The following is a 26,579-nucleotide window of genomic DNA, read 5'->3' on the forward strand; positions in this document are numbered from 1 at the left end:
ACAGGAAACAGAACGGAGTCTGCGCACAAGCGAACAGATCCTGTAAACAGTCCTCCACGACAGCAACCTGTTGAACATCAACTGCGCGAACGGAGTGGAAATCGGAGAAAATAGGCATCATTGTGAGTGCGGTTGAGAGTTTTTTTGGGACATCAGAAGTCCAATGTATTTCCTGTAGACAGCCAGTAGGTGTCAATGTTTGACCAGGCGAGCTCTGACAGGGACTGGTGGAAGTGGATGCCGTCCTGTGAGGAAGAAGATGATGAGGCAGTGGATGTGGACAGCAGCATGCCAGAGCACCAGTGCCTGCTCACCGACGCACCCTACAGCCAGAGCAGGCAGAGCTGCAGCAGCAGGGTAGAGTGCCTGGGGCTGGGCTAGGCAGCTGGAGAAGGAGAGGCAGGCAGGGAGAGGAGGGGAGCCCCTGCTACAGGGAGTGTTCTCTGATCAAGACCACTGCATGAAGGAAGGGAGGTAACATCAAAACTCAGGGAAAGACTCATTGTGGCGTTTCTCTCTCAGGGATGAGCACAATGACCCGCTGAAAGAAATAATGTAAAAATGATAACGGATCTATATATTTTCAAATAACTGTGCTTTTTTCTGATCCACATTGATTTAGACAAACAAAATAACCCCCCAAAAATCTGTGGCCCTTCATTGAATTTCAAAATACCGATGTGGCCCTCAAGCCAAAAAGTTTACCCACCCCTGGTCTAAAATGTAGTAAATATTTTTGCCTTCTACTGGCCATCTGGATATTGGTTACATATGAGATAAACATTTAGAGTTTGTTTCCACAGCAAATTAATAGATAGCATAGCATATCTAGTAGAAAATGCAGCCGTGAAAAAAAAAATATATATATATATATTTGCTTAATAGAAAGTATAATGGAAAATACTCTGATGATTGACAATCCAAAGTATATCAGTGTGTAGCACAGCAATACACCCCATGGTCGTTATGTAGAGATCAGAAGGCCTATGTTTACGACCACAGGGGTTGAGGCTCTGCTCCCAGGTGGGCACCGGTGATTGGTCAATGGCCTGGGTGTTATCACACTTTCCCATTGCTGTGGCAACGAGCGATAACACCTAAACCACAGGCCACCATCATGTATTGATAACACTTCATTAGGCCTTTAAGGCCTGTACGCAATCAGCCTGTCAGGCACTATTGGAACCATAACACTGGACTGGAGGTGATCCTGTTTAGCGTTTAATAATGATCCCCGCACTACTCCTCCCCCATATCCCTCTGGGTAATACTGTAAGTACAGACAAATATGCACTGTTTTCATTACCCTGCCATGGAACCTTAGTCTCATGTGTTGTCACTTGGCTGTTCATCGGTTTCAGTGAACATGCTGGTTTGATTACCATGCTGGGAATGATCTGTAATAAAAATAAAAAAAAGGGAAGTTGTCCAAAATGGTTTTATTTCAGGGCAAAAGAATGGACTGTCAGACGGTTCTTTTTCAGAGTGAGGAGAAACAGATGCGCAGTCGGGAACTGACATGACGTCGCGCAAATGGACTTCAAGTGCCAGAACAATAGAGCCCATTTAGAAACAAGAGAGTGTGTATGTGTTTTTCCCATCTGTTTGGTCAGGCGCTCAACGGGATTGCTAAGGACTGTGGGCTTTGATGTGTCTACTAGGTCGTGGTCTGGAGAAAGCCTTGGCTCAGACTTGGTGGACCATAAATACGAGAGAAACTTCCCTGTTATTTTAATGCGTGAGACCACATTTTCAAATGAGGCCGTATTCCCGATACAAAGATATGACCCGGGATGACAGCCTCACGCACAAACCACCCCACCCCCCTGACCAGCGAGCTCAACACAACCTTCAGTACTCGCCACTTGGCAAATAGTTCGACCATATCATTAAAAAAAACACTGGCACATCTTGAGCCCTGATCCACAACTGGAAAAGATGTTTAAAGATCCCCCACAGGTAGTCTTCAGACATCAGTCAAATGAGGAGTGATCTCCCACCAGTACCACGTAGCACCTTCCTAGTCAATGTGCCGGACGGATAATTGCAGATGTGGCCGACGTACCCACCGTAAGTTTCCGAAGAAATGCACAACGTTCAATCACCCTATCGTGGGCAAGGCCGTTATAAGATTAAGTCCATCATTAGGTGTTCTACAAACAACGTGGTATGCCTAATCAAGTGTATTTGTGGTCTATGCTATGTAGGAGAAAAAAACGAAATGAGCTCTGAAAACAAGGATAGCAGAACACAGGAGTTATATAGGGACTCTTGACCAGAGACACCCTGTGGCTGTGCATTTCAAGGAGGCTCGTCACAACATCAGCTCTCTGAGATGAAGAACATTGGTATCGAACATGTTAAGACTCCTAGGAGTAATAATAATAATAATTGAATCCATTTTAGAATAAGGCTGTGACGTAACAAAATGTGGAAAAAGGGAAGGGGTCTGAATACTTTCCGAGTGAAATTATTTTCTGTAATTAATACATGTGCCCATCTCATTTATATCAAATTATTAGAAGTACTCAAGTTGTTTTTAAAATATACTACATGACCAAAAGTATGTGGACACCTGCTCGTCGAACATCTCATTCCAAAGTCTTGGGCATTAAGATGGAGTTGGTCCCCCCTTTGCTGCTATAACAGCCTCCGCTCTTCTGGGAAGGCTTTCCACTTGATGTTGGAACATTGCTGCAGGGACTTGCTTCAATTCAGCCACAAGACTATTAGTGAGGTCGGGCACTGATGTTGGGCGGTTAGACCTGGCTCGCAGTCGGCGTTCCAATTCATCCCAAAGGTGTTTGATGGGGTTGAGATCAGGGTTCTGTGCAGGCCAGTCAAGTTCTTCCACACCGATCTCGACAAACCATTTCTGTATGGACCTCGCTTCGTGCACGGGGGCATTGTCATGCTGAAACAGTAAAGGGCCTTCCCCAAACTGTTGCAACAAAGTTGGAAGCACAGAATCATCTAGAATGTCATTGTATGTTGTAGCGTTAAGATTTCCCTTCACTGGAACTAAAGGGCCTAGCCCGAACCATGAAAAACAGCCCCAGACCATTATTCTTCCTCCACCAAACTTTACAGTTGGCACTATGCATTGGTGCGGGTAGCGCTCCCCTGGCATCGGCCAAACACAGATTTGTCTGTCGGACTGCCAGATGGTGAGGGCGTGATTCATCACTCCAGAGAACACGTTTCCACTGCTCCAGAGTCCAATGGCGGCGAGCTTTACACCACTCCAGCCGATGCTTGGCATTGCGCATGGTGATCTTAGGCTTGTGTGCGGTAGTTCGGCCATGGAAACCAATTTCATGAAGCTCCCGACGAACAGTTGTTGTGTGAGTGTTGCAACCGAGGAGAGACGATTTTTAGGACATTCATTTGAGACTTGCTCCCAGTCAGGGGAAGTATTGGCCTAGACAAGCATAGCCCAGTTAAAGGTCAATAAATATGAAGTAGAATTCCTTGGCATTTCAATGTCTGTTCCTCTGTCTCTCTCAGATTGGGAAGGACAGAACTCTCTATGACTCCTGCTGCGTCAGCTACTTCTCCAAGGGGGAGTACATTGTGATGGGCGGCTCGGACAAGCAGGCCTCCCTCTACACCAAGACTGGGTGCGGCTCGGCACCATCGGGGAACAGAGCTCCTGGGTGTGGACCTGTAGAGTCTATGTGGTGGGTCTCTTTTAGTGTGTGTGTGTGTGTGTACATTTGAGTAACTGTGTAAGGGTGTATGAGAGAGAGAGTGTATGTGCGTGTGTCTGAAGGGAACTGTATTGGAACGCTGTAATTTAAAACAGCGCTGACATGGTGCCGAGCCATGCTGTGAAGAACGCGGAACGGAAATGATAAGATGCGACTGACGCTATAGACGCTATAGACGTCATGCTGTCAGATCAAGTGTTGATGCGACATATCACGTTGGGATAAATTCACAGATCAGTTATTTTTAACTTGTGAAAAAGTATCTGTGATCACCCATAGAGTACATGAAAGTAATATTAATGTCGGTTTATTTGATATCTTTAATATTTTATATTAGTACTAGCGACTCACGCGAGAGAGCATTAGGTTCTACCTTGCTGACATCTCCACGTTGTCTTAGACGGGGATCTAGCAACAGGAACACTTTGTCTCTCTGTATTTTCATGGAAGTGTTAATGGGAACCACTGCTACATTGTTCTCTCTTTGTCTTCTGTGTAGGTGTTGGGCTTCCAGGACGGAGCATAGCCTTCTTTCAGCTCATCTTCAGCACGATGCATGGCCTGTACAAAGACCGTTACGCCTACAGAGATGGCATGGCCCACGTCCAGCACCTCATCACTGAACAGAAAGGTGGATTGACTTAAACGGTACATTGTACTTCCCTTAGCTCCCTTACATCGTCAGTGTTAGCAGATCTGATGGAAATGGACGGCAGAAGCTCCCTGAAGAAGTCCATTGGAAGGCTATGTAGAGTCCTGCCCATATGCTCAGATCTATCCAGTCCCTTCAGATCTGTAAACACTAAGGGTGTAGGAGTTAAGTGACGCTAGGGCTAGTGGTTATTTTTTGACTGGACTTCCTGTGCTTACCTGCTCTCCTTGCCCAGTGAGGATGAAGTGCAGAGAGCTGGATAAGAAGATAGCTCTCAACAGGAACCGCCGAGCCATCCAGCTGCCGGAGAAGATCCTCATCTACGATTTCTGACGACTCCTCCGACATGTACAACCGCATCAAGGAGAAGATCTGCAGGAAGTTTGAGTGCGACCTGCTCGTGGTCTGCTCCCAGCACATCATCCTGTGTCAGGTGAAACTTACACCCAGTCCAAAATCAGACCCTATCCCCTACTACCCCCAAACACATTTACACTGTGGTAGTAGATGGTCATCGTATTTGTACAGTTATTTAGAGCTGTAGACTGAATACCTTTATTAATAACTGTTTTCTACGGATTTGCCTTTGGCTTGGTGACAAACAACTCCGTAAAGTGCCATAACAACACAACACAGGAGGCTGCTGAGGGGAGGAAACCATGTGTTTGATGAGTTCGATACTATTTCATTGAATCTGTTCCAGCCATTACTATGAGCCCGTCCTCCCCAATTAAGGTGCTACCAACCTCCTGTGCAACACAAAACTATTTGACCTGAGTCAATAACACTGACCTGCAGCGTCTTCGGCTTGTGTAAATTATACTAATGCATTGGTGACAGATTGTGAAAGACCCCCCCCGAAAGACATTATCATGCTATTAAGATGATGGAAAGCCAGTGAATTAGTGTTTAGTGCTGCATCGCTGCTCTAAAACACCCCAGAGAAAGGCCAGAGAGAGCCCAGAGATAGCCCAGAGATAGCCCAGAGAGAGCCCAGAGAAAGGCCAGAGAAAGGCCAGAGAGGGACGGCCAGAGAGAGGCCAGAGAGGGACGGTTAGACCCAGTGGTCCTCCAGATCTTTCTGCCTATCCTTCTTAAAGGCTTCAGCTGTATCTGTGTTCCTTTACGGGTTTTGTCTCTGAGTCTCTCCCCCGCCTCCTCAGCCATTAGACAGCCTAAGTGAGACAGGGAAGAGTGAGTGGTTACCGCCACAGCATTGTGGAGCCCGGCTGGATGTATCTGGAGGTTTCCTCCCTGGTTTGTGTCTCTGGGGTTTGACAGAGAAGGGGAGAGGGGGAGCAGTCTAGAGTTAACTGTGACAGAGATGCTTTAGATCTGTCTCTAAAAGCCCTGTTACAGCTCCACCACTGAGGCTGATGGTTTCTCTGGTGTGACTGTCTAACCTCTGAACGGGCTGTGTCAAATACAATCGGACTTTTATCTTCGCAGAGCATTGAACGAGAATGAAACACATGGATAGTTAGATTAGAAGGTTATATTAAGGGACAGCCATACAAAAATGCCCCCCCCTAACGTAAACAATATTTTCACAAGGCCCTTCCCCCTCGTTGAAATAACTCAAAATAATGTTCACGTCCAAAAATAACAATAACTGTAGCGACCCTGTGTTTTATAAATGTGGATATCGACTTTGCCACTTGAGCGTGCTTTTGTGGGACAGTCGATGCCACGCAGGGCTACGGGCCAGAAGGTTGAGGGTTCGCCGACCGCCACGGAGCTCACTCTCCCTGCCTGTTTCATAACACTACAATCAGAGCCTTCTGCAGACAATGATCAGCTAGGGGAAAATCCGATTTCAAAAGTTTGACCCTATATTTCGAATCATATATTTGCCAATGCTCCTGAGTGGCGCAGCAGTCTAAGGCACTGCGTCTCAGCGCAAGAGGCATCACTGCAGTCCCTGGTTCGAATCCAAGCTGCATCACATCCGGCCGTGATTGAGAGTCCCATAGGGCAGCGCACAATTGGCCCAGCGTCGTCCGGGTTAGGGGAGGGTTTGACTGGCGGGAGGCCGTCATTGTAAATAAGAATTTGTTCTAAACGGACTTGCCTAGTTAAATAAAGGTTAAATAAATCAAATAAAACAACCAACAAGCAAAGCATGCCGACTTTGGGCGCTTCAAAATCACGGTTTGCATTTTCAACACTACAATCAAATGGACTCTGTCAATCTCGACAAACAGAAATGAGATCCCTCCCTACCTTGTACTCGGGTGTCGAATGCTTGACTTGACAATTTCCAAATGTCATTCAACTTTTGGGTGTTTTGTAACAGATGTCTCTTTCCATTCATCAAATGGTACAGTTTGGAAGCTGGAATTATATTTTTGATGAACGTGTGCAGGTAGCCTATAGGAGACTTTTGAAGTAGCCTAATCACATTAAAACCGTGTGACTGCTTGTGTTTATGCCACACATAAAAGTTAATACATTTTGAAAAGTCAAATTGCAAATGTTGAAGCTGTATTGAAGCGCTAGGATCTAGGTTCGCAAGGAATAGCCGCTCAAATCGCTGAAGTTTAGCCTAGAGTATCAGTTTGTGCTCCCTTAAAAAAACAATAATGCAGTTATTCATTGTTGTAGGCTTGTCTAGGTAGGATCATTGTATTGTCCCTAAGCAAGATCAATAGGGGAGCCTTTTGCGCTGCGTGTCTCGCGTCTTCAACCTGGCCTCTCTGCTGTTTATCAGCTATACCTCCTAGTTCTTGTGGATTTACAGTATATTGAAAATTGGTTCAGTTTTATATGATTTTATATGTGGTGTCTGTCCTTCACCAGTACCAAGGAATAGTGGCTCATGGAGTCTCTGATTCTCCACATCAAAGTCATTGGTGGCCGACCGGACAGCGAGGGCCTACTGGTGGGGCTAAAGAATAGAGCGGATACAAACACTTCTGTCTTAGCTAACTTGTATTTATCTAGGTTAGTCTTACTGAGATGCTATCTCCTGCGGCTCAATTCAATCCAACTTGCACCAATGGTATTCATTTTCTCTTCAGATCCCGAAGATCTTTGTGGACAACCCGTTTGCCGACAATCTGCTGAAGCAGTCTACATCTGTGCGTTGTCTGGGCATGGGTACGTCCCGCAGCAAGCTGGCAGTGGTGGACGGGCACAGCACCTGCCTGGTTTATGACATCCACACCAAGGAGCTGCTCTTTCAGGTCAGAGGGCAGGTGGTCAAGAGTTATTAAGGCCAAGGTCGAGGTGGCTTCACTTTCAAATTAGCGTTCAAAGGTTGTCCCACTGCCTCCTCCTTTTTCCTTCACCTACTTTTCCCCCCGACTGCCCTCGTTCTATGAGCATCCTTCCCGACTCCCCAGGAGCCCAATGCTAACAACGTAGCATGGGACACTTAATGTGAGGGCATGCTGTGTTTGTCAGGCAGCTGCTACCTCGACGTCAAGGCCAGTAACTTCCCAGTGGACCAACAGAAGCTGCAGGGCTTTGTGGTGGGCTACAATGGCTCCAAGATCTTCTGCCCGCGTGTCTACTCCATGTCCACCGTGGAGGTGCCGGTGGGTGGGAAGAATATTACTTAAAGAACTGAGCTTTATTATCCACTCTTTTAGTTCTGTTTCTACGTTTTCTTATTGTATGTTGAATTGCCTGGTTTCCCCTTCCTTCCCATCTCTTCTCCACAGTCGGCTCCTATGTACCAGTGTCTGGAGAGAAGGATGTTCAAGCAGGTCTATCAGATCTCCTGTCTGGGTGTGACTGACAGTGACAGTAGGGATCTGGCCACAGATGCCCTGGAAGGGCTCGACTTTCACTGTTAAGAAGGTCGTACAAGCACGTACTCCCACGGAAGCACACACACACACACACACTTTTTCACTGCAATGCTAGTGTTCATCACTAGATGGTGCAGCCTGATGCTATTTGTATGAAGAACCTCTCTCATGCTTGTTTGACCAATGTGATAGGATGTGGTGTGAGTGGATTCTCTGGCTTCCCCATTTTTGTTGTGGCCCCGGACAAGCACACGTCATTCTACTTGTCAACTGATCATCAAGCCCTTGACAAGTTGAATCAGGTGTTTTTGTCTGGGACTACAACACAAATGTGTGCTGTTGGGGATACTCGAGGACTGGAGTTCCCTTTTGTTTCTCTCTCTCTCAGGCCTTCATCCGAGTACGAGACCTGCGCTGCCTGGAGCTCATCAACAGCATTGAGGTACAATATGGCACAGACACACTCCCCTAAAATGCATCATGGATTAGTCCAAATGGTATTATTCCAAGATCAAATAATTTGTCACGGTAGAAAACAGAACAGACCACATAGCTTTAATCAGGGTGGATTTACTGGCTGACCAGAGAACTCCACATGACATCATCAAAGCGAGACAGAGGAGGGGAAACTTGGGATCGCATGGGTTGCCCTCATTAAGCATTTTCTTACTGGCCCAACATATGACTGTACACACACACACACACACACACACACACACACACACACACACACACACACACCACACACCACACACCACACACCACACACCACACACCACACAACACACACACACACACAAAGGGCTAGTAAAGGGAGGAAAGCGTTATTTTATGTGAACTTAACTGATCTCCTGGGAATATAAATACATTAATGTGTTTTCATGGACATTCTTTGTGATAAGATTAGACCTGCCTCGGGGGCTACAGTTTGAAAAGGGAAAAGTCAAATATATTTTTTTTTGGCATGTTGACGGTAGATGTGGAAACAATGGATCATTGAATTTCACAAAACAGGCTTTGTGTCTGTGTGTGCATACTGTATGGAATACGTGCAGCTATGGGCAGATAGCACAGGGTCAGACTAGGGTGAAACTGACTGAGCGGCTGATATTAGCTCATTTCTCTCTTTCGTTGCATGTGCGTGTGGTGCGTACATACACTAGTGTTTGTGTTTGTGTGTGTGTGTGCTGAGGGATTTCTAGGAGAAAAAGAAGAGGGGTGAGAGCGACAAGGAGCTGTTCCTATCGGACGTCTATGCCTACCAGGGGAAATTCCACCAGGCTGCCAGGCTCTGCAAGAGGACTGGCTTCCACTCCAGAGTCCTCAGCTTGTACACTGTGCGACTACTGATTGACTCACACACACACACACACACACTCTCATACCCTAGACCTGTACATGTTCAAGACAATAGACATTCATGCACATAGATGTTTGAATATGCCTATACACCCGCACACGCATGCATGTGAGACCTGTGCCTGTTTGAGTCAGCCAAGATACTGTAGGTACACACACACACACACACACACGGGCTGTGGCTTTAAACATGTTTCCATGTGACACACATACACATAAGTAATTGATGGTGGGGCTTGAGTGTCAGTTGTTGGATCTGAATTATTTTATGAGGGGGTCAGTTGAAGTTGAGGCGATCTCCTGTTAAGTATGTTTATGTGTGGAGTGGTCTTTGATCACAAACTGTGTGTGTATGTTCACGGTACTGAAGCAGATGACACAGGCCTGACTCCTTTCCCCTCCCTTGTGTGTGTGTGTTTTGTGGCTGCTGTATATTTATGTGGCTGTGAGGCCATCTGGTCCTCGAGGCCGTTTGTTTTAGCGCTGGAGGACACCAGAGGGGGAATCCTGGTCCTGTTTGTGTGACTCCATGTCCCCCCTCTCCAGGTCCTGACCCAGTTGGGCCTGTCGGTCTCTCATTCTCGTTCTCTCTGGCCTTTTCTCTCACTCATCCTCCCTCTTTTTCTGTCCCTCTGTAGGAGTATGGGGGCGTGACAGACCCTAAAAACACTTTCATGCTGATGTCCAAGCAGGCAGACTGGGCTAAGAACAGCAAGGAGCCGCAGGCCACTGCTCAGATGTACCTAGCCATCGACATCATAGGAGAACAAGGCTGAGTCGACATGTGGATCACACAGACACAGACACCGACACCGACAGCTCTTGGTTTTCCTCCCTTCTTCCCTCCTGTGAGTCATGGGAAAGCAATATGGATGTGTGTGGTTGGGAGGCAGGCAGATGGCTAATGCTGGGTCCTGTGGCTCTATCAGAGCTCCTCATGGGCCCCTCTCTCTGTGTCTGCTGCTTGTCAATCACACACCCACTCTGGCCCAGACCACCTAGGCTAAGGCAGCCTCAGCATAACAAACACAGGGAAAGACTGGTTGGCCCCGTCAAGCTTTATCAGGCATGACAGCTGACATTCGGGTGTGAGTGAGTTCGGCCTCATTCCTAAGTGTGGTGCGATGCGCTTATAGGAGATATGTGATTTTATAAGGGGTCCTCTACGAGGCCTGACCCACACACACACTTGGACACACACACACAACCCGCACCCCCCACACACTCCGTCTGATCGCATCTCTTCCCACCCCCCCACCAGGCTGATTGACATCGCCCGTAAGCTGGATAATGCGGAGCACCATGGTTACCCCTCTGAGACCTACTCCAAGATGGGAGACCTGCAGGCCCTGGTGCAGCTGCACGTGGAGGCACGATACTGGGACCAGGTCAGTCGGAACCATTCACATTTCACTTATGGTCCTTCCACCTGTTGGACACAGCTACAGTATTCTATCTTACTTGGCTCATCAGAAAGTTGACCTCATAGGTCCCACCCAGAACACAGAAAACTCAACTGCATATTTACTGGAACAAGACAAACTGAAACAATGTTCTATTGAAACCAGAGCAACGTTTCCAGCCAAGCCAGAGCCATTTCCTCTGAATCTCTGCCTACATTATGACTAGAATGTGAGGAGCACCCAACAGTCCAAAGCAATAAAGAGCCTTAGCACAACCACCCCCGTCAGAGCAGCTCATACTACAGAGACACGAAGGGAACACTACATTTCCTAAATCCATCGCTAGAGTTTTGTCAATTACAGGCGGTACTGAGAGCAAACTGCCGATGTCCACGGTGAAACAGAGAGAATGCCAAAAAAACTAGAACCTTTTATCACATTCATATTGTATGAATCTGGCATGGTGTTAGCAGTTATGTTTTATATCCCTTTCTGGGGGAGGTGGACATTGAGAGAGGACAGAACACAGCCTACGGTACAGTATGAATGGGCCATATGGATGCTATTCACTGCACTCACTCTTACCCTGGGCCTAGCCTGGGTTGAGTCTGCTTAGACTCAGAGGCTGATTGGACTGTGCAGAAGAGGGCTTTGACATTACTGTGACACACAGTTACACATATTAAGAGGAGTGTACTTAACAAAATTCTTGCTATGGGACATTTAGGTTAATCAATCAACATGACAGGCAGGTATGCCTCCATAGGGTACTGTCACACTACTCTACTACAGACAAACACCAGCTACTCTACTACAGACAACACCAGCTGCAGACTAATTGACCATGACATAAAATCAGTCTAATATACTGTAGTAGGGTGGCTACTTTGAAGATATATACAATACAAATATACAATATATTTTGATTTGTTTAACACTTTTTTGGTGACTACATGATTCCATATGTGTTATTTCATAGTTTTGATGTCTTCACTATTATTCTACAATGTAGAAAATAGTAAAAATAAAGAAAAACCCTTGAATGATTAAGTGTGTCCAGACTTTTGACTGGTACTGTATGTTAACCCTAATATATCACATTAGTAATGAGATGTATTAATGTTTTGGCTAGATGAAGTAGTGTGTCTGTGTTTTAAAGCCTGTGTTACTAATTACTTACAATTGTAGGCCAATTTCCCCGGGAATATTGCCTCATAAGTATTTTAATCTGGTTGTATGTCAGATATGTGATCGAAGTGCATGAATGTAAATATTCAATGCGTTGCATCTGCTATGTTACTTCACGATGATAGCTCCTTGAATCTCTCAATCAATCACAGATGACTACTACTGGCAGGCAGCCCTGCCTCAAAGAAGATGTTGGGTCTCAGATGGCAGTCATCCCACTCTCTCCCAATCCACCAGTGGATACAGTTACTATTAGAAGCTATAACTTTAGAATTGTCGAAACCGAGAATTAATGGTGCTAGTTAAAGAACAATTGAAGCCTGGACCATTACACTCTGTAAAGAATAATCTCAACTAAAGCCCAACATATACAACGAAACAATCTATACTGAACAAAAATATAAATGCAACAATTTAAAAGATGTTTAAGAAGGAAATCAGTCAATGGAAATAAATGTATTAGGCCTTAAATCGATGGATTTCACATGACTGGGAATACAGATATGCATCTGTTGGTCACAGGTACCTTAAAAAGGTAGGGGTGTGGATCAGAAAACCATTAGGTGTCTGGTGTGACCACCATTTGCCTCATGCAACCCAACACATCTCTCGCTGTTGATTGTGGCCTTTGGAATGTTGTCTCACTCCTCTTCAATGGCTGTGTGAAGTTGCTGGATATTGGCGGAAACTGGAACACGCTGTCGTACACTTCGATCCAGAGCATTCCAAACATGCTCAATGGATGACATGTCTACTGTGTATGCAGGCCATGGAAGAACTGGAACATGTTCAGCTTCCAGGAATTGTGTACAGATCCTTGTGACATGGGGCCGTGCATTATCATGCTGAAACATGAGGGGATGGGGCGGATGAATGGCATGGAAATGGGCTTCAGGAATTCTTCATGGTATCTCTGTGCATTCAAATTGCCATCGATAAAATGCAATGGTGTTCGTTGACCGTAGCTTATGCCCATACCATAACCCCACTTCCACCATGGGGCACTCTGTTCACAATGTTGACATCGGCAAACCGCTCGCCCACACAACGCCATACACGTGGTCTACGGTTGTGAGGCCGATTTGGACGTACTGCCAAATTCTCTAAAACAACATTGGAGGTGGCGGTAAAGAAATGGCCATTCAATTATCTGGCAACAGCTCTGTTGGACATTCCTACAATCTGCATGCCAATTGCACACTCCCTCAGAACATCTGTTGCATTGTGTTGTGTGAAAAAACTGCACATTTTAGAGTGGCCTTTTATTGGCCCCAGCACAAGGTGCATCTGTGTAATGATCATGCTGTTTAATCAGCTTCTTGATATGACACACCTATCAGGTGGATGGATTATCTTGGCAAAGGAGAAATGCTCACTAACAGGAATATAAACAAATTTGTGCACAAAATGTGAGTGAAAAACCCTTTACATGTTGCGTTTTATATTTTTGTTCAGTGTATAAAGCCCAACACATACATGCATACATACATACATACATACATTGCCCACAGAACAGCCTCAATTCATTGGGGTATGAACTCTACAAGGTGTCGAAAGCCTTCCACAGGGATGCTGGCCTATGTTGACTCCAATGCTTCCCACAGTTGTGTCAAGTTGGGTGTCAAACTGTTGAGTGTGAAAAACCCGGCAGCGCTGCACTTCTTGACACAAACCGGTGTGCCCGGCACCTACCAACATACCCCGTTCTAAGGCACTTAAATATTTTGTCTTTTGTCAATTCATGTCTCATGGCTTAAAAATCCTGGTTCTCCTCCCCTTCATCTATACTGATTGAAGTGGATTTTAACATCAATAAGGGATCATAGGTTTCACCTGGATTCACCTGGTCAGTCTGTTATGGAACGAGTAGGTGTTCATAATGTTTTGTACACTCAGTGCATTGTATGTGTATATACACAGTATATATATATATATATATATATATATATATATATATATAGGGAGAGTTGCTCTCTGTTCTCTGGGAGCAGGGTGGGAGGGTGGATCTATGTACCTTTTGAAGATCATCTGTGATGTGAACTCTCTGGTGGAGAAACATGTTCCAGTTTTAAAGATGACTTCTATGTGCCCTACGCTCAGTGGCTGGCTGAGAACGACCGTTTCGAGGATGGAACAGAAAGGTGAGGATGAAAAGGGAGTGGAGAGAGAATATACTCATCCCTATATGTTACAGGAGCTCAATGTTATAGTAACTTTGCCAAGGCCATGTCTGTTGAAACTTCTTAGCACTAGATTTTAAATCCCATTTTGTGCACCTTACATTGACCAGACATATCTCAGATCCTTCTGGAATCAGAACTACATCAACGTATCACAGAATACCACAGATGGCTAGAAGGCAATGTCAATTCCTAACATGGGGTACATATGGAAACCATATAAAGGTTGGCCCGTGTCGTTTTTTACTATTTCCTCTTCACTGCTCTCTCTGTTCACTGTAAAACTTGATCCACAGCTAGACAGAGCAAGTCCTGACTGCTAACAGTATTACATGCCACGCATGGTCCCAATCAGCGCTACAACAATAATTCCTAATTATGACTTGAACTATAATCACCACATGGATTTAGGATTAGGATCCCTGCATGCATATTTATGTACTGTACTGTATCCAATTGATCTTGCACAATATTCTTCTCTGTGTCTTGCTGCGGAGTAGATAGTTGAACAGCCCTGGTTGTGTTTCAGTCTGGCAGTAATCTGGTGTTGTGCTGTCTGTATTGTGTTTTCGTAATGGTGTATTGTGTTACCACCACAGTGATTGTAATTGCCTTTAGGCCCTTGTAGTCTAGTAGCCTGGTCGTTCCTCACCTGGCTAAGGCTGACTGGCGACTGTAACTCCTCACAAACTCAAATGTGTGGTGTAACCGAGCTACATCACAGCGTTATGTGGGCCCAGGCCACAGCCCATGTTAATCTTTGTTAGCGTAGTGTGTTTGGGGGAGAGTATGTGGTTTGTGTGTGTGCCTGTATAGTGTTCGTGTCCTTACACTAAGCAGCAGCAGCTGACTGTGGTTTTATCTGCCTGGCTGCACTGATAAATATTAGCCACTAATATGTCCTGACCTCCTGTACATCTAGCAGGACAGACAGGGTCACCCGAGGGGCTGTCTGCCTGAAGCTGGCTTTAATTAGCCACAGATAGCAACATGAAGAATAGGACATATGTTTACTGGCGCTCTGCTTGCTAAGTGCCATGCTGTTTGACATTTGGGAGTGGGTTCGTTTAAGAAGACGTCTGTTTGTAGTTAGTGAACATATTGTCTCGTATACATTAAGTACAAATTGGCCTTGGCGTGTAGCGAGAGAGAGAGAGAGTGTGTGTGTGATGCGGTTAAACTCTGGCAGCCTGAGACTGAGACAGAGTAATGGGAAAGGTGTTGGCTCCTGTAAGGTTGAATCTCAAGGAGATTTCTTAGACTTGTCAAAGCATATCTCTGTTGCTGCAATAGAAGCAGTGTTAAGGGCTATCCAGACGGGAAGAGATGGGGTGGAGCGGAGTTCTCCAAAATAGAGCAGATTCCTATTTTCGTCATATCTGCTTTTACATGCACGATCACCACCAATCACTCCGCCTGGATAGAATTCTGCCCCCTGACTAGTTCCGTTGAAAATGTATGGGCAGCTCTACCCCGCTTCCTGTCCGGAAAGCCCTTTTAAAAGGTAGACTCAGCGAAATTATACTGCCATGAGCAGTAACGGAGATTTTGAGATAAGCGAGAATCAACATTCCACACAGTATCTGTGCAGGTGCACGGGTCTGCTTCACGCTGTGGACAGCGTGGTAGCCAGGGGACCAAAACAGCAGAGAAGTTGAGCCTCACGCTTCAACGCTCTTAGTTGTTGTGGAAATGAACCCACTATGCTGTTTACTTTCTGCATCTACGTCATATTGCGTGATAAGTCTACCTTGAAGCGCCACTCAAGCTTGCTTTTCCTCCTCCATCGCTACAATTAAGTCTCTTCACTTCCTTCTCTCCTCCCCCCCACAGCGTTCCACAAGGCGGGCCGACGGAGTGATGCTGTTGAAGCAGCTTACCCACAATGCCGTGGTGGAGAGCAGGTTTAATGAGGCCGCGTATTATTACTGGATACTATTTATGCAGTGTTTGGACATCACTAGGGGTAAGGGAGTCTACCTAGTGAAAGTCTTCACATTTTCCTGCCTCCAAATTACATTTAAAAAGGGGGGGAAGAACAGAAAATTAGGAGAGGAAGGAGTAGATGCTGAAGAAGTTCAAGCGTTTCCAGCACCTGGCTGAGCTCTACCATGTTAACCACTCTATACAGCGTTACACTGTAAGATGCTCACCGTGCCCAAAGGTAGAGTAGAGCCCAGTAAGTACAGTTAAGAGTAGGTTAAGGTTGAGTTAAGAAAAGCTAAGAAGTTAAGAATAACAGGTTTGAGAAAGTTGAGAATGGTAGCCTACAGTACGGCCAGACAAAAACTGTGGAGGCTAAATTCCCTTCAGTTCCTGAGTTGAAATACAAAAATGCTTTTGGAATCCAATTCAGCAATATACTGCTGCAAAGCAAAAGTTGGTTAGATATACAGAGCAAAGCCACCAATGAGAGAACAGTCCTGGAGATTCTGTCGACAACAGCCCCGATGACCATTGCTACAACCCAACTCATGTCAACCATGACGTCAACTCTCTGAACCCACTATGACCTCTGTTTCTATAGTAACCAGTTAATTAGATTATAATTTATTATGATAACCCCTCCCACCAGCACCCCTTCTTGAGGGGTACAAAAGTATGTGGGACACCCCTTTAAATTAGTGGTTTCGACTATTTCAACCACACCCGTTGCTGACAGGTGTATAAAATCGAGCATAATCTCCATAGACAAACATTGGCAGTAGAATGGCCTTACTGAAGAGCTCAGTGACTTTCAACGTGGCACCGTCATAGGATGCCACCTTTCCAACAAGTCAGATCGTCAAAGCTGCCACGGTCAACTTTTTAAGTGCTGGTATTGTGAAGTGGAAACGTCTAGGAGCAACAATGGCTCAGTCGCGAAGTGGTAGGCCACACAAGCTCACCGAATGGGACAGACAAGTGCTGAAGCGCTTAAAAATCGCAGGTCCTCAGTTGCAACACTCACTACCGAGTTCCAAACTGCCTCTTGAAGCAGCATCAGCAGAAGAACTGTTCATCTGGAGCTTCATCGAATGGGTTTCCATGACCCACGCAGCCACAAATAAGCCTAAAATCACCGTGCGCAATGCCAAGCGTCAGCTAGAGTTGTGTAAAGCTCGCCGCCATTGGACTCTGGAGCAGTGGAAACGCGTTCTCTGGAGTGATGGATCACGTTTCACCATCTGGCAGTCTGACGGACGAATCTGGGTTTGGCGGATGACTTCAACCCCATCGAACACCTTTGGGATGAATTGGAAAGCCGACTGCAAGCCAGGCCTAATCGCCGGACATCAGTGCCAGACCTCACTACTGCTCTTGTGGCTGAATGGAAGCAAGTCGCCGCAGCAATGTTCCAACGTCTAGTGGAAATCCTTCCCAGAAGAGTGGAGGCTGTTATAGCAGCAAAGGGGGGACCAACTCCATATTAATGCCCATGATTTTGGAGATGTTCGACGAGCAGGTGTCCACATACTTTTGGTCATGTAGTGTATGTCTGATTATAAGCACCCTGTCTCTTTAGGCTGGTATGCAGTGGCTTCACTATCCCTGGCCTGTGTCAGTGTGCTCTCTCTCTCTGTTTGTTTTTACAGTACTCTACCCTGGTCACACCCCTGAAGTGAGGAACCCCTGTGATTGAATCCAGAGCAGGAACCTTATTTATCTCACTTTAACTTTCCCAGGCAAAGGGCTTTGATGAGCCATCAAACACTGTGGGAGCTAGCTGGCGCTACACGCTAATAAACACACCCTGCCTCTTAACCTAGCCCATGTGCGCAAAGTGCTCTGAAGGGAGGATGTGGCAGGAGACGTGATTAAGGCAGGGGAGCGAGGAAGAGAAAATAAGTGGAGGGCAAGGAAGGAAGAGAGGAGCAAGGGGCAGAGATGGAGTCGTTGTGCCTCTGTGTTCTTACAGAGATGCCCAAAGATGTGTGTATCTGATGGATGTTGTGTGCCTTCTGTCTCTCTCTGCCGCCCATCCTTACATTTGAGTCATTTAGCAGATGCTCTTATCCCGAGCAACTTACAGTTATTGCATTCCTCTTAAGAAAGCTAGGTGGGACAACCGCATAGTAAGTTCACCTTTCCTCAACAAAGTAGCTATCAGCAAAGTCAGAGCTAGAAGGGGGGGGGGGGGGGGGGGGGGGGATCAAGTGCAAATGTGAGGAGTGGGATTATTTAAAATACTCTTTGAAGAGGTAGGGTTTCAGGTGCTTTCGTAAGATGGGCAGGGACTCCGCTGTCCAAGCTTCAGGTGGAAGCTGGTTCCACCATTGGGGTGCCAGGACAGAGAAGAGCTTGGACTGGGCTGAGCGGGAGCTGCCCTCCCGTAGGGGTGGGAGGGCCAAGAGACCAGAGGTGGCAGAACTGGCGTTTGGGTTTGGGTTGTAGGGTTTGTGCATAGCCTGAAGGTTGGGAGGGGCAGTTCCTCTTGCTGCTCCGTAGGTAAGCGTCATGGTCTTGTAGTGGATGTGCTCTTCGACTGGAAGCCAGTGGAGTGTGCGGAGGAGCGGGGTGACATGGGAGAACTTGAAAAGGTTGAAAACCAAGCGGGCTGCAGCGTTCTGGATAAGTTGCAGGGGCTTGATGGGGCGAGTTGCGGTAGTCCAGACGGGACATGACAAGTGCCTGGATTAGGAAATGCTCTGCTTCCTGTGTGAGGTACGGATGTTGTAGAGCATGACCTGCAGGAGTGAGTCACTGCTTTGATGTTTGCAGAGAACGGTAGGGTGTTGTCTAGGGTCACACCAAGGTTCTTTGCATTCTAGGAGGGAAACACTGTGGAGTTTTCAATCATGATGGAGATGTCTTTGAGCAGCCAGGCCTTCCCCAGGAGGAAGAGTAGCTCTGTCTTGTCGAGCTTCCTGCTTCCTTTCCCTCCCTCTATTTCCCTCCTCTCTCCCTTCTCCTCTCTCCAGGATGAACCCTTCAGCTCTCATATGCCTGAGACGCTCTAACATCTCCAGGTACCTCCTGCACAACCTCACCAAGGACGTACCACTGGGCATTTCTAAAGTGTATCCTTCCAACGTGGGGACTACTTCTGTGACTTGTGTTGCAACGATCTAAAGCAGAAGGCCAAATCCATGTGTCAAATGTCACCTTTCAATGTTTTGTTTTAGTTGCTACACAGAGAGGGAGAAGTTAAAGTAGAAAAGAGTAGAAAAAAGAGAGAGTGTTGGTGCCAGTGAACAAACAGATTAGAGGTGAAGTAAAAGGGAGATGGGCAGGAAGACAAGACGCCAGGAAGAGGCACATCCTCACTAACCAAAACAAACCCACTGATTGCCATGCACACACGCACACACACTTAATGTTAGAAAGAGGTAGAAGTACAGGGAAGGAAATCCAGGCCTTCCAGAAGGAAATGGGGCTCTGCAGCTGGAATCCTCTCTGGCAACATGGTGCCGCTTGGAAAACTTTGAACTGTGATTTATGAGTTTAGTGGGCTCTGGGCGGAATAACACGGCACAATGTCATGGAAAGCACTGCGAAACAACACACAACAGGAGGAGATAAATTGATTAACAATTCCAATGCTGACGCTGGGACAGAGGAGAGGAGAGCTGTTGGAGCTAGTAGATGAATATCAGTTATAGGGCTTCTGCAGCTGCAAGTCATTGGCTTAGTGTTGCCTTTCTTAGAGGTCCCTCAGTGCACAATCTTCATCTACACAAACACAAACGGGCAGCAATTTCCTCTGCTCAAACACACACATGCAAGGATGAATACACAAACCCTTACACACAAGTATACATTCCTCTACTCACAGCACTTTTAAACAAAAAGCCAAGGTAGTTATTTTAGAGAGGATCAGTGCACTCATCACAGAGTGAAACAGAGTATTGACTGGGGCTTGTGGTTGCTGGCAACAATGGCTATGCTTAGCATACATACACAGCTCTGATGAGTGTACAGTATGTACTATCAATTGCGTGCCCAGTTCTGTCTCTGATCTACATTTCCTGTTCTGGAGTTCTGAAGAAGTTTCCAGTAGGCACTGATCTAAGTTCAGTTTGGCATTTCCTAGCCTAATAGTTAGGGTATAATTTGAAGAGGGTATGCTGACCCCAGATCTGTTGCTAAGGGCAATTTCTACCTGTAGCACCTTGTTGTCCTTGACGGTGGGTCTCAGTAGCACTCTGTATGCGTTGGCTAAGCAGAGCAGAACCCTGGGAGAGTTTGAGCTGGCCAGACCCTCTCGTCTTCCAGGAGACCATGGACCTGGGCAGCCTTACCGTCTGCTCCAAACCATACCACTTCAACCAGGTGTGTGTGTTTTTGCAAATTTAGGAAACTTTGGCGCCGGACAACGTGACCGGTAAGATTTTAATTCACCGGCCATTTGAGAAATTTACCAGACCCATATTCCTTGGGGTGTCTTAACAGAACATGTAACTCATGTATTGAAGCAGCCAATAATGCGATTTGGGGGAAACGCAAACATTCTGCGCAAATATAGCGATTCCAAATGTGACAAAGATTAAAATCTCTGTTGGAAACTTAGAAAGAGGGGGGATCTAAAGATGTAACATCTAGGTTGGGTTGTATATATGACTAGAATTGTGCCTTTCGCTTCTGGACAACAAAATAAAGTTGATATGAAAACCAATAGAACAGGAGAGAAATGGCATAGTGGTTGGTCCAATAGGGAAGTATACTGAAGAAAAAATATAAATGCAACATGAAAAAATGTCCAAGATTTTACTGAGTTACAGTTCATTTAAGGAAATCAATCAATTTAAATGAATTCATTATTGCCTAATCGATGAATTTCACATGACTGGGAATGCATTAAGGTCACAGATGCCTGTGTGTGACCACCATTTGCCTCATGCAGCGCTACACATCTCCTTCGCATAGAGTTGATCAGGCTGTTGATTGTGGCCTGTGGAATGTTGCCCCACTCCTCTTCAGTGGCTGTGCGAAGTAGGTAGATATTGGCGGGAACTGAAACACGCTGTCGTACATGTCGATCCAGAGCATCCCAAACATGCTCAATGGGTGACATGTCTGGTGAGTATGCAGGCCATGGAAAAACTGGGACATTTTCAGCTTTCAGGAATTGTGTACAGATCCTTGCGACATGGGGCTGTGCATTATCATGGTGAAACATGCGGTGATGGCGACGGACGAATAGCACGACAATGGGCCTCAGGATCTCGTCACAGTATCTCTGAGCATTCAAATTGCCATAGATAAAATGCAAATGTGTTTGTGGTCCGTAGCTTATGCCTGCCTATACCATAACCCCACCGCCACCATGGAGCACTCTGTTTACAATGTTGACATCAGCAAACCGCTCACCCAACAACGCCATACACGTGGTCTGTGGTTGTGTAAAATGATGTTGGAGGCGGCTTATGGTAGAGCAATTAACATAAAATTCTCTGGCAACAGCTCTGGTGGACATTCCTGCAGTCAGCATGCCAATTGCACGCTCCCTCAACTTGAGACATCTGTGGCATTGTGTTGTGTGACAAAACTGCACATTTTAGAGTGGCCTTTTATTGTCCCCAGCACAAGGTGTGCCTGTGTAATGATCATGCTGTTTAATCAGCTTCTTGAAATGCCACACCCGTCAGGTGGATGGATTATCTTGGCAAAGGAGAAATGCTCACTCATAGGGATATAAACAAATTTGTGCACAACATTTGAGAAAAATAACCTTTTTGTGAGTATGGGACATTTCTGGGATCTTTTATTTCTGCTCATGAAACATGGGACCAACACTTTGCATAATATAATTACTCCTATACAGAAATACTTCACCAGAAAGCATGCCTTATCCACAGAGGAATCGAAGATAATTAGCTTCTTTAAAAAAACTTTTTTAATCATTTAGCACACACTTTTATCCAGAGCGACTTACAGGAACAATTGGTGTTGAGTGCCTTGCTCAAGGGCACATCGACAGATTTTTCACCTAGTCTGCTCAGGGATTCAAACCAGCAACCTTTCAGTTATTGGCTCAACGTTCTTAACTGCTAGGCTACCTGCCGCCCTATGAGCATGTCTGATTTCTCTGTCCTGATAATGTTGAGGGGGCGTGCGAACCTGAGCATGCATAGAAGCAAGCCTGCTGCGCAAAAATGTAGGAAAGTGAATATTTTTTTTTTACATCCAAATTCGAATAATAATATATTAAAACTATAGTTCCTCACAGTAAGCTATTTATAAATCTTTCCAACAATCTCCCCCTCGATAATCACCAATCCTTAGTGTAAAAGATGAAAGTTATAGGCCTACTGCTGCATTGACCTATAGGCTATGAGTTTTATAGGCCAAGATTTTTGAAAATCTTGGCTCTCTCTAATTTTCTCCTTCTCTCTTTCTTTCTCTCGGAGGACCTGAGCCCTAGGACCATACGTCGGGACTACCGGGCGTGGTGACTCCTTGCTGTCCCCAGTCCGCCTGGCCTTGCTGCTATTCCAGTTTCAACTGTTCTGCCTGCGGTTATGGAACCGCCACCTGTCCCAGACCTGTTGTTTTTCAACTCTTAATGATCGGCTATGAAAAGCCAACTGAAAATTATTCATGATTATTATTTGACCATGCTTGTCACTTATGAACATTTTTGAACATCTTGGCATAGTTCTGTTATAATCTCCACCCGGCACAGCCAGAAGAGGACTGGCCACCCCTCATAGCCTGGTTCCTCTCTAGGTTTCTTCCTAGGTTTTGGCCTTTCTAGGGAGTTTTTCCTAGCCACCGTGCTTCTACACCTGCATTACTAGCTGTTTGGGGTTTTAGGCTGGGTTTCTGTACAGCACTTCGAGATATTAGCTGATGTACGAAGGGCTATATAAAATAAACTTGATTGATTGATTGAGTTCCATGTGCTCATTTCTTTAGCCGCCAATGGATCCCGGTGTATCAGTGTGCCAATATGGCAGAGGCTGGTGATCTCGCTTTAGTTGACTTTGAACTTTTTGTGATTAACCGTGTAACAACGATTTTGAGAAACTAAAATGTATTATTGAAATGAATCTGTTCCAAGAAAAAGCACATATGAAAATCATAACTGGCACGCAGAATGGTAGAAATGGTAGGATAAATTGTAAGCTTCCCCAAGCTTGAAACTCACACACCGCCTACGAAGTCTTAATAAATGAATTGCCTCCACATATTCATGGTCAGATTTTGCCCATAGACATGCGTCATAATATGAAATAAAACATTCAGGTTTCAAACAATTAAGTATGTTTTTAAAATGGATACTGCCTTCAGCTCACATTGTAAAGTTGTGGGTGAAGCGCTTCTAGCCTGTTGCCTATGCTTGAATGGTGAATGGGAGACGCGCTTCAATTACCAGTTGAGAAATAAAAATAGTAGCTCTTTTTAATCATGCACCAAAACAGTTAACACGCAATTGCATTTAGAATTGTTGCGCGTTGCGCGTAACACGAATTGTTGCGCATAACACGACAAAATGTGGAAAAAGTAAAGGCGTGTGAATACTTTCTGAAAGCACTTTATTTATTTTTGTTGTGGAGTGTGTATCTTATACGTTTGTGTATATTCACAAAGGTGTGTATGTGTGTAACCCAGGACCTGATCCCCATGTGTTCCTGCTGCTCCACCAACAAACCCCTGCTGAACAGCCAGGGTAGCGTGTGAATCAACTGCAAACAGCCCTTGATCTACACAGCATCGCCATACGGCAGGTTGACACCCGTCTCTTTGTAATTGATGTTTGGTTCCAAGGTGTGTTATTAATTTGTCACTGTACTGTACAGGTCCTATCTCTGTCGCAGTTCTACCTGGACAAGGGTATTGGTGATGAGGAGGCTGTGTGTGTCATTGCCCAGGAGGTCCCTCGCATCGACAGGAAGGCTGCAGTAGGGGTATCCATTACCTTATGCAGTGTACACTAAAATCAACACCTTTCTCATTACCACTTTTAGCTAATGGGAATAATCTGTATGTTTAGGTTGTGTGCTCGTACACGTTTCCATACATGCACACATTACATGCAGTATGTGTACGTGTCAGTGCTGAGGTGTGTGTGTTCTGAGAAGGTAGTAATCCAAGTATTTCTTGGCACTGATTCTATTTCTGCCGAGCAGCATAAGCTGTCAGGCCTAAATCGTCTTAGCGGTGAGAGTTAATAGGGTTAGAGGGGCTCTTCTCTCTCAGTTTAATGACACTAACACCTCAGAGACCTCTCTGTCTGGGATTAACCTGCATTAGCCCGCCTGCCACAAGGGCACGGTGGCCACGGCTTTTCCTAGAAACCACATGCTGACTAACTCACTGACTGACCTTTTGTAGCCTACTCTCTCTGGGGAGAGGGTGAAATGTTGCGCATTTTAGTGTCTTTGTTTTTCTTTGGTGTCAAATGCTCAAAGTGGCGGCATGGGTCTGTTAATGGCGTACGGCTTAAATGTGTGTGAGAAAGCAGGGAGCAGAAGTATTGTGCACGTCTACAAGTGAGTCCGTAACGGTGTCAGAATCCCGGTCCCTGAAGCTGGACGACGGCACGGAAGACACAAAGGAGGACACCTTCATGGCCAAACTCAGCTTTGAGTTGAGGAGGGCGGGACAGAAAGAGGGAAGGATGTGGGAAGTAAGGGGAGTGTAGGAGAGAGGGACAGGTGGAAGGGGTGAGGAGGTGGTTCGAAAGGTGGAAGAGAGGGAGGAGGGAAACTAACAGGAGAGTATGAATGAAAAGACTCCCTTTACAGCAGGGTGGGGTCTGACAGTGTCCCAGTGGTGGTGAGTCGCTCTGTGCTGAGGTCTATGAGCAGCAGGGATGTCCTGATCAAGCCCTGGCCTAAACCCCTTCAGTGAGAGTACTACCGCTCCTTACTGCCTGCTGTCAGCATCAATATGTGCCGTTCCAGGTACTAAATAGATGGAACACACAGACACACACACACACACACGCATACACACACAGAATTGCGCTTCATACCCCTTCACCCCTTTCACACACACACCCAGGTGCAGAATAGGGAGGTAAATTTCTTTATAATCATTAAAACATGACATGCTCGCACACACACACCTTGGCACTCCATAGCCCTCTGGCAGAATCTCAGAATTAACTCTCTCTTCTAGCTTTTATGTTTCACTTATTTTTGTGTTTCTTATACCAGAAGTTACCACCCAATAATTTTTTTAAAAAACGGCTTCAGAGAAAATGTTGCTAGATGTTGTGTTGCTATCTACGGGAATCCCTGCTCTGCCTGGTGCTGTGTTCTCTGACCCATTCATCCTGTCTTCTCTGGTGTGTTTCCTCTAATCTAGATGTTCCACAGTGAGGACTATGAGCTGCTGGAGCTTCAGCTTAACTGCTGTCTCTACTGTTGACGGCCGATCGATGAAGCCAACTGACCTCCGCAAACTGGTTTAGAATCACTTAATCCGTCTCCCAGTTTATTCATATATTTGATCAACATTTCTTCTTGGTTATAATCCAGCCAATAAATATTTATGTTAGATTTTATGCTGATATGGAATCAGTTACGTGGTTTTCATCGAAAGTCCAGTCTGATTGTAGAGTGCGTGAAAAAGGAGTTGGAGTCAGTTTCACTCTTTCTCTTCTGAGGAATTTTTCCACCCATATGCTCACACCCCTCATGTACACTACCGTTCAAAAGTTTGTGGTCACTTAGACATTTCCTTGTTTTTGAAAGAAAAGCAACAAAAAAAATGTCCATTAAAATAACATCAAATTGATCAGAAATACAGTGTAGACATTGTTAATGTTGTAAATGACTATTGTAGCTGGAAATGGCTTATTTTTTATGGAATATCTACATAGGCATACAGAGGCCCATTATCAGCAACCATCACTCCTGTGTTCCAATGGTACGCAGGGTTAGCTAATCCAAGTTTATCATTTTAAAAGGCTAATTGATCATTAGAAAACTATTTTGCAATTGTGTTAGCACAGCTGAAAACTGTTGTGCTGATAAAAAGTAGCAATAAAACTGGCCTTTAGACTAGTTGAGTATCTGGAGCGTCAGCATTTGTGGGTTTGATTATAGGCTCAAAATGGCCAAAGACCTTTCTTCTGAAACTCGTCAGTCTATTATCGTTCTGAGAACTGAAGGCTATTCCATGCGAGAAATTGCCAAGAAACTGAAGATCTGGTACAACGCTGTGTACTACTCCCTTCACCGAACAGCGCAAACTGGCTCTAACCAGAATAGAAAGAGGAGTGGGAGGCCCTGGTGCCCAACTGAGCAAGAGGACAAGTACATTAGAGTGTCTAGTTTGAGAAACAGATGCCTCACAAGTCCTCAACTGGCAGCTTCATTAAATAGTACCCGCAAAACACCAGTCTCAACGTCAACAGTAAAGAGGCGACTCCGCGATCCCAGCCTTGTTAAATGTTAAAT

At 45.6% G+C, this 26,579-nt stretch overlaps 1 pseudogene; it reads left to right on the forward strand.

Annotated features, from left to right (window-relative positions):
* The first annotated feature begins 195 nt into the window (after nucleotides 1-195).
* On the forward strand, nucleotides 196-25,545 carry LOC120058755 (annotated as a pseudogene).
* Nucleotides 25,546-26,579: the final 1,034 nt, after the last annotated feature.

Source organism: Salvelinus namaycush, chromosome 14 (genome assembly GCF_016432855.1).
Source record: "Salvelinus namaycush isolate Seneca chromosome 14, SaNama_1.0, whole genome shotgun sequence".
NCBI classification, from domain to species: Eukaryota; Metazoa; Chordata; class Actinopteri; order Salmoniformes; family Salmonidae; genus Salvelinus; species Salvelinus namaycush.